We start from the raw sequence: 8,661 nt of genomic DNA, 5'->3' as shown, positions 1-8,661 counted from the left end.
AGATAGAAAAGGATCAGCATATAGCGAGTCTGGAGTCCACATTTTGTATGCTAAGAGGTTGGGGCTGCTTAGTTGTTGCCCAAGAGCGCCACGCCAAACCGTGGGCGTCGCGAGCGCACCAAAATATTGGTGGCCGATTTGGCCGCCCCGAGTTTCGTCAATGAATTGGCACAGAAGTACATAGGAAAAGATAGGGTGACTTGGCGAGCCAAAACTTTAGATCCCATCCAAACAAGCTGCAATGCTTCGGTCAAGGCCAAAATATTGGCTGGGCGTGCAGGGGATCCAACCCAAACAGCCCCAACATCTCCAAATCTCTCCAAAGGAGTTTCTTTTTAACAATGTCAATTGTGTTCTTAGGAAACGGCTTCACTATTCTCATGCATCTGAAAAATAAATACTTCTTCAACCATAGTTCAAAACTGCGACATTTATTTTGAATCGAAGGGACTATATTTTTGAGTCCGTTCTACAAGAACCATCCAATCTGAGTGTTAAGATTCGTGCAAGCTTAATTGAATGAACTAATGTTCATTGAACGATTATTGCGTTTCTCAAAATATCGGTAATACTACACACAAATTATTTGATTAGATCTCAATAAAATTCAAATGGAAAATTTAGTACTACCATGGCCGAAATGATAACGAAATATCACTAAAATTCAATAAAATTCAGTTATTTCGAGTGTAGCTAAAAAAAATCTGAAACTGAAATTTAGAACCATTTTTATGTAGGAGCAAGCAAGCAAGCGACCACATTATCGCTAGCAATTGTAAACGCCTTCGGTATGATGTACACTCAGCAAGCACGATGCATCGATTAATGTAGGTGTGTGCTCGTGGTGGCCACGGGCGCGCAATACCGAAGGGAAAGGATGTGTGGCTGCATGTACGCACTAGCCAAAGCGGCATGAAAGCTGGAAATCCCAACACCAGCGGAGAAAAAGAAGACCGGCAATGCCACAGCAACACACGAACACAAGGCACGACCCTCAAATTCATTATAAAACCACGCCAGGGGAGCGTGTGTTCGCCACGCTGCTGCTGCCTGCCACTGCATACGGCTACTACCACCGCGAACCCAACCATCTCCATCCATCTCACAAGCTTCTAGTCGCCATGGCCGTGAACGACACCAAGCTGGCCACCGTGGCCGACGCTGAGAACCCGGCTGTGGTGTGCGGCAACGTCGACGACTCCGTGTCGTCCATCGACTTCGCGGGGCGCGCAAACTGGCTGCGCGCGGCGGTGTTGGGCGCCAACGACGGGCTGGTCTCCACGGCGTCCCTCATGCTCGGCGTCAGCGCCGTCAAGCCCGACGCGCGCGCCATGGTCGTGTCCGGGTTCGCGGGACTACTGGCCGGGGCGTGCAGCATGGCCATCGGAGAGTACGTGCCCGTCTGCTCCCAGCGGGACGTGGAGATCGCGGAGCTGGACCAGGCCGGAAAGCGTGGCGGCGACGAGGAGAAGGCACTGCCAAGCCCGGCACAGGCCGCCGCGGCCTCCGCGCTTGCTTTCTCCGTCGGGGCGCTCCTACCGCTGCTGGCTGGTGGGTTCATCGTGGGTTACAACCTGCGGGTGGCCGTGGTGGTCGTCGTGGCGACGTTGGCGCTGGCCGCGTTCGGATGCGTGGGCGCCGTGCTGGGGCGGGCCCCCGTGGCGAGGTAGTGCGCGCGGGTGGTGGTGGGCGGACTGGCTGCCATGGCCGTCACCTTTGGGTTCATGAGGCTCTTCCGAGCCAGCGGCGTATGAGAAACTGACATGGTCTTCGTCGCCGTCCTCGCGTGCGTAGGTCATGTGCGGCGTATGAGAAACTGACTTATTTTCTTCCTTGTAATTGTAATCAAACGGCAAATGAAAACGTTTAAACTCGTACACCGTACTTTTTTTTGAACCAATAAACTCATACACCGTACTACTACTATATAGTACCATGAAAATGCTACACCTACGTATTGCTTTACGAAAAGCTACCTAAAACCTTCCGGCCATAACTAATCAGCCCCCCTGATTTTCAGGGGTGGGGCCCCCTCCCTTTTCTTTTCCAATCAAACGATTTCCACATAAGCTTGTACGTAAGATACTTCCTCCATTTCTTTTTAGTCTGCGTATAAGATTTGGTCAAAGTCAAACTTTGTAAAATTTGACCAACTTTATAAAAAAAATATTAACATCTACAATACTAAAGCTATATGGTATGAAAAATTATTTCATGGTGCATCTAACCATACTGATTTCATATTGTGAATCTTGATATATTTTTCTATAAACTTAGTCAAATTAACAAAGTTTGACTTTGACCAAACCTTATATGCAGACTAAAAGGAACTGAGGGAGTATGTAAAAGAATTTATGTAGGTGACAGGTGATTTTAATTCTTCTCCGTGCATGCCCTATTGTTTGAAAAGATATGACACGGCATTTATGTGGGAAAGACCAAGGACATCCATGCATCGGCAGAGGCATTTGCGGGCCTCGATGGCTCGGAAGGATCTTGGCGTGCTTGTCCCACGCCAACTATGCATCGGCGACAGGGTCGGTCGCACGGTCCCAAATCCACCGCTTCCTTTCCGCGTCCCCCTTCCGACCCTCCTGCACCACTACATCGTACAAGTCCCAAAAGGGGACCAACGGGTCCGACTGTTTCTCCTCATCCTCGAAACTGAAGATGACGGGGAGCTCCTTTCACTTCGCCATGGACGATGAAGTGGTGGATTGGAGGTGTGCGGGACGTGATTGGGAGGCACTCGAGGGAGGAACAAATGAGGGAGAAAGGGGAGGCACCAGTATAAGACGCCGTGGGCTTTATCAAATGGGTAGTTGGGAAGGCGGTAGGCGGCCATCAAGAGGCGCTTTTATACATGGTTGCTGACTTGCTCGCACGCCTCCTAGTCTCACAAATAAGCTAGGAGATGGTGATGCGTGGTGGGTTGCCATTGAAATCTGAGCAAGCAGCCGTGTCATATTTTTGCCATGTGGTTGACGGTCATGCTCCCGCCCCCTCCCCTGGCCGGTGGTCATGTTGCTTCAAATCCTGCATATAGCGTGAGGAGGAAGAAGATGAAACTTCGCTCCCGTGCTAACAGTTGGGTTTGGAGCGACCTGCAAACATGGCTGTCACAGCCTCCATATTTGGAGGCTATGTGGTCGTTTTTGGAGCGATGTCCATGACATACGGCTATCGCTGCACATATGACGACTTTCTAGAGTGTCATTTTGTGTGATGATCGACATGCTAGCGGTTATTATAGCGATCGGCCACATATGGATCATCTGCTAGAGTTACTCTTACTCCATAGCGAGGCCTAATCTCGGAGGCCGCCCTAGCCCTAGGAGATTTTATTTGACTATCTTTAATGGATCACATGTATAACCAGTGACAATCAGCCCAAATCTTAATTATCGCCCTCAAAGTCTATCATCCCTCCAAGAATTTGCCCATGCGCCGCCATTGCGCCTCTCTCCTTGGCTCCCGTCCTCCATGTTTCCGTAAGTACATTAATGATTATCCAGTTAGCACCCTATTTCATAGTATGCCTAGCATGTGTCTACTCTTCCGATAGCGTGACGCGGAAGGTTGTATCTACCTCCTTTGTGTGGTGTTGTCCTGGCAGCCATCGAGTGTTGCGGATTACTCATGATGTCGTATAGGGGTGTCTGCCTCGATCCTTGACACCAGTGTCAATTTTCTTGACGCAACACATTCTCATCGATTTTCATGAAAGAAACCACCCACAACATTAGTGTGGACAATACATGCACATTTCCATTACATATTTTTACGGAAGCCGGTTTTGGTATAATTACCAGATTCTACTATTGGGTGGATAAATTCTTGGATGGGACATATCCTGTAACTTTGGGCCAGATCCATTTTTGGAACACGTTTTCGGGTTAATCCGACCTTCTTTCAAATGCATTTTTAATGGCTATAATGTGTAAGAAAGATAGAAAAGGATTAGCATATAGTGAGTCTGGAGTCCACATTTTATATGCTAAGAGGTAGGGGTTGCTTAGAGCAACTCTAGCAGACCCCGCAAAAATTCAACCCGCAAAACGTGTTTGCAGTTTCACGAAGATCGTGTTTGCGGATCGAAAACATGCGCCGCCGATCAGATACCGCATCTAAACCTGCATAATTTGAAAAAAACAATTTCACGGGAGAAATTGCACAAACCTAGTTCATCACATCACATACTACACAGTTCTTACATACTACATGATCAACAAACTAAGCATAGATCATACTACATGCTACGTTAACCAGTAATAGAGGGGGTCGGATCTGACGATCGCGAGGTCGCGGCAAAATGGACGACGTCGTGGAGGCCGAGCGACGCTCAATCCTCCTCGCCGGAGCTGCACATGTCGATGTACTTCGCCGCCTGCTCCGCGCGGATGCGGCGCCACTCCTCAGCCTTGTCGTTGGCGGCGACCGCCTGCTGTCACTGGAGGGCTTCGAGCTCCTCGGCGTGGCGCCGGCGCTCCGCCTCCTCGCACACGCTCCGCTGGGCGATGCGGCGGCGACGGCATCGAAATCCGCGACATAGTCCTCGGGCCCGACGACTCCGCTGCGGCCGAGCGGAGCGGACTCCTCGGGCTCCTCCTTCACCGGGACGAAGGCGAACGGAGCCGGTGATTCCAGCTCCTCCTCGTCGTCCGACCACTCCATCTTCACGGGGAGGAAGCCCGCGCCGGAGGACGAGGAGGATCCGGCGTACGAAGATCTCGCAGAGGAGAATGACACGCTACGGCGGTCATACTCCCCCGTCTCGCGGAAGTTGAAGCTCGGCGGCGGTGACATCCCGCGGTTGGTCCACCTCCGGGGGCCACGTTTCCTCGCATCGTCCGCCTGGACGCGCCGCTCGTGCTCCGGGTCGCGCTCACGGCCGGATCTGCTGCCAGAGCCGCGTCCGGAGCTCCACGTTCGCCCCCACATGGCGGCTGGAGGCGGGGTGGGTGGTCGCCAGCGGTGAGAAATTGCGAGAGGGGAAAAGGGGAATCGGGTGGCTCATGGCAGCGGGGGGATAGGGTTTGAAGCCGCAAAAGGGTCGTCGAACCGCAGTTATACTGCTCGATACGTGCGTTTTGCGGGCTGCGGCAAAAAAATTTACGGGCCGGGCGAGTATGCGGGCTCTGTTCTGGCCAGAAAATAGGGTCGAGCCCGCATACTCGCCGGGATTTTTGCGGGCCGGGCATTTTGCGGGGTTTACTAGAGTTGCTATAGGAGATTTTATTTGACTACCTTTAATGGATCGCATGTATAACCAGTGAAAATCAGCCAAATCTTAATTATCGCCCTCACGGTCTATCATCCCTCCAAGAATTTGCCCATGCGCCGCCATTGCGCCTCTCTCCTTGGCTCCCGTCCTCCATGTCTCCGTAAGTACATTAATGATTATATAGTTGGCACCCATTTTCATAGTATGCCTAGCATGTGTCTACTCTTTCGATAGCGTGATGCGGAAGGTTGTATCTACCTCCTTTCTGTGGTGTTGTCCTGGCAGCCATCGAGTGTTGCAAATTACTCATGATGTTGTATAGGGGTGCCTGCATCGATCCTGGACACCAGTGTCAATTTTCTTGAAGCAACGCATTCTCATCGATTTTCATGAAAGAAACCACCCACAACATTAGTGTGGACAATACATCCACATTTCCATTACGTATTTTTACGGAAGCCGGTTTTGGTATCATTGCTGGAGTTTACTATTGGTTGGATAAAATCTTCGATGGGACATATCCTGAAACTTTAGGCCAGATCCATTTTTGGAACACGTTTTCGGGTTAATCCGACCTTCTTTCAAATGCATTTTTAATGGCTATAATAGTAAGAAAGATAGAAAAAGATCAGCATATAGCGAGTCTGGAGTCCACATTTTATATGCTAAGAGGTAGGGGCTGATTAGTTGTTGCCCAAAAGCGTCACGCCAAACCGTGGGCGTCGCGGGCGCACCAAAATATTGGTCGCCGATTTGGCCGCCCCGAGTTTCGTCAATGAATTGGGGCAAAAGTACAGAAGAAAAGGTAGGGTGACTTGGCGAGCCAAAACTTTCGATCCCTTCCAAACAAGCGCAATGCTTCGGTTAAGGCCAAAATATTGGCTGGGCGTGCAGGGGATCCAACCCAAACAGCCCCAACATCTCCAAATCTCTCCAAAGGAGTTTCTTTTTAACAATGTCAATTGTGTTCTTAGGAAACGGCTTCACTATTTCTCATGCATCTGAAAAATAAATATTTCAACCATAGTTCAAAACTACGACACTTATTTTGAATCGAAGGGACTATATTTTTGAGTCCGTTATACAAGAACCATCCAATCTGAGTGTTAAGATTCATGCAAGCTTAATTGAATGAACTAATGTTCATTGAACGATTATTGCGTTTCTCAAAATATTGGTAGTACTACACACAAATTATTTGGTTAGATCTCAATAAAATTCAAATGGAAAATTTAGTACTACCATGACCGAAATGATAACGAAATATCACTAAAATTCAATAAATTCAGTTATTTCGAGTGTAGCTAAAAAAAATATGAAACTGAAATTTAGAACCATTTTTATGTAGGAGCAAGCAAGCGACCACATTATCGCTAGCCATTGTAAACGCCTTCGGTATGATGTACACTCAGCAAGCACGATGCATCGATTAATGTAGGTGTGTGCTCGTGGTGGCCACGGGCGCGCAATACCGAAGGGAAAGGATGTGTGGCTGCATGTACGCACTAGCCAAAGCGGCATGAAAGCTGGAAATCCCAACTCCAGCGGAGAAAAGGAAGACCGGCAATGCCACAGCAACACACGAACACAAGGCACGACCCTCAAATTCATTATAAAACCACGCCAGGGGAGCGTGTGTTCGCCACGCTGCTGCTGCCTGCCACTGCATACGGCTACTACCACCGCGAACCCAACCATCTCCATCCATCTCACAAGCTCCTAGTCGCCATGGCCGTGAACGACACCAAGCTGGCCGCCGTGGCCGACGCTGAGAACCCGGCTGTGGTGTGCGGCAACGTCGACGACTCCGAGTCGTCCATCGACTTCGCGGGGCGCGCAAACTGGCTGCGGGCGGCGGTGCTGGGCGCCAACGACGGGCTGGTCTCCACGGCGTCCCTCATGCTCGGCGTCAGCGCCGTCAAGCCCGACGCGCGCGCCATGGTCGTGTCCGGGTTCGCGGGCCTCCTGGCGGGGGCGTGCAGCATGGCCATCGGGGAGTACGTGTCCGTCTGCTCCCAGCGCGACGTGGAGATTGCGCAGCTGGACCTGGACGGCAAGCGCGGCGGCGACGAAGAGAAGGCACTGCCCAGCCCGGCCCAGGCCGCGGCCGCATCCGCGCTGGCTTTCTCCGTTGGGGCGCTAGTGCCGCTGCTAGCCGCCGGGTTCATCGTGGGCTACAACCTGCGGGTCGCCGTGGTGATCATCGTGGTGACGTTAGCGCTGGCCGCGTTCGGCTGCGTGGGAGCCGTGCTTGGGCGGGCCCCAGTCGCGAGGTCGTGCGCGCGTGGTGGTGGGAGGGCTGGCCGCCATGGCCGTCACCTTTGGGTTCATGAGGCTCTTCCGAGCCAGCGGCGTATGACAGAATGACAAGGCCTTCATCGCCGACCTCGCGTACGTACGTCGTGTACGGGCATCGTCCATGCTCTTCTCGGAATAAAATACACAGTACTGCCCACCGTACTTGTGCCTACGGCTGACTTATTTTGGTCCTTGCAATTTATATACTCAAAGTCTGAAGCGTTTGCATTTGTTCTCGGAGTATATACCTAACTAGATAATACCCCGCGCGCTGCTGCGGTAATTTATAGCATTACGTAATAGTAAGCTTTCTGGAGCAAAAGATAATGAAATCATGAAAAATATATTTATTTGAACTTTTTGCAGAATGATATTGTAAGTTAAGAAAAGAGTACCACCATAGTTTGATCAGATTTTCTCATAATAAGTTTAGATAAATATGTTGAGCAAGAAACAAAGAGACTTCACACTAATTTGACATCCTTTTGTGGTGCTAATGCGTCCAAACGGTAATTAGCTTGCATTGCCCAGCTTGGTCCATTTTTGACCGGAAGAATAACCGAAGGTATGAAAAATGGCATTGCTTCTGACTATGACAACACACAAACTCTATTTTTATTGCATTATGTTTAAGAGGATGCAAACAAACATAGAACAATAAAACAGAAGGACAATCAAAACAGGTTTTGTTTGATCCTCTCAGCAAAGACATATATACATTTAGGCTCAAGTTGTAATTTACATCAGAACAATCAAATAGTGATATTTAAACTACAGAAAAGGGCTATTCATTACTAAGATCTAAATTCAACATTTTGATTGAATAATTGGCAAGCCACTATTTAGTTAGACGCTTACATTTATCAAGTGAAGCTTTAGGTTTGAACAGATAATGTCCATGTGCTTAATTTAGAGAAGATTGTTTTATTGTAAGTACACATGCATGGTTGAACACTGAACATCAGTTGCGATTCTAGTATAGATTAAAAAATCTACCTACACTCTGCACCCTTATTTGTCATCACATTAGTATATCCAGGGAGTATGCTGGAGAAACTTCACTCTGCACTGCAATAGGACACCGAGTAACTCGATGTGTTATCAGGAAGAGCATTCAGCTAAACAAACACATCCAGGAT

The 8,661-nt window shown here is 49.5% G+C and overlaps 2 pseudogenes; both read left to right on the top strand.

Annotated features, from left to right (window-relative positions):
• The first annotated feature begins 994 nt into the window (after positions 1–994).
• LOC123041932 (vacuolar iron transporter homolog 5-like) lies at positions 995–1,837 on the top strand (annotated as a pseudogene).
• A 5,042-nt stretch (positions 1,838–6,879) lies between these two features.
• On the top strand, positions 6,880–7,984 carry LOC123041931 (vacuolar iron transporter homolog 5-like; annotated as a pseudogene).
• The last annotated feature ends 677 nt before the right edge of the window (positions 7,985–8,661 follow it).

This window comes from Triticum aestivum, chromosome 2B, assembly GCF_018294505.1.
Source record: "Triticum aestivum cultivar Chinese Spring chromosome 2B, IWGSC CS RefSeq v2.1, whole genome shotgun sequence".
NCBI lineage: Eukaryota > Viridiplantae > Streptophyta > Magnoliopsida > Poales > Poaceae > Triticum > Triticum aestivum.
Note: the sequence above shows the minus strand (reverse complement) of the source record. Positions and strands in the feature narration are given on the sequence as shown.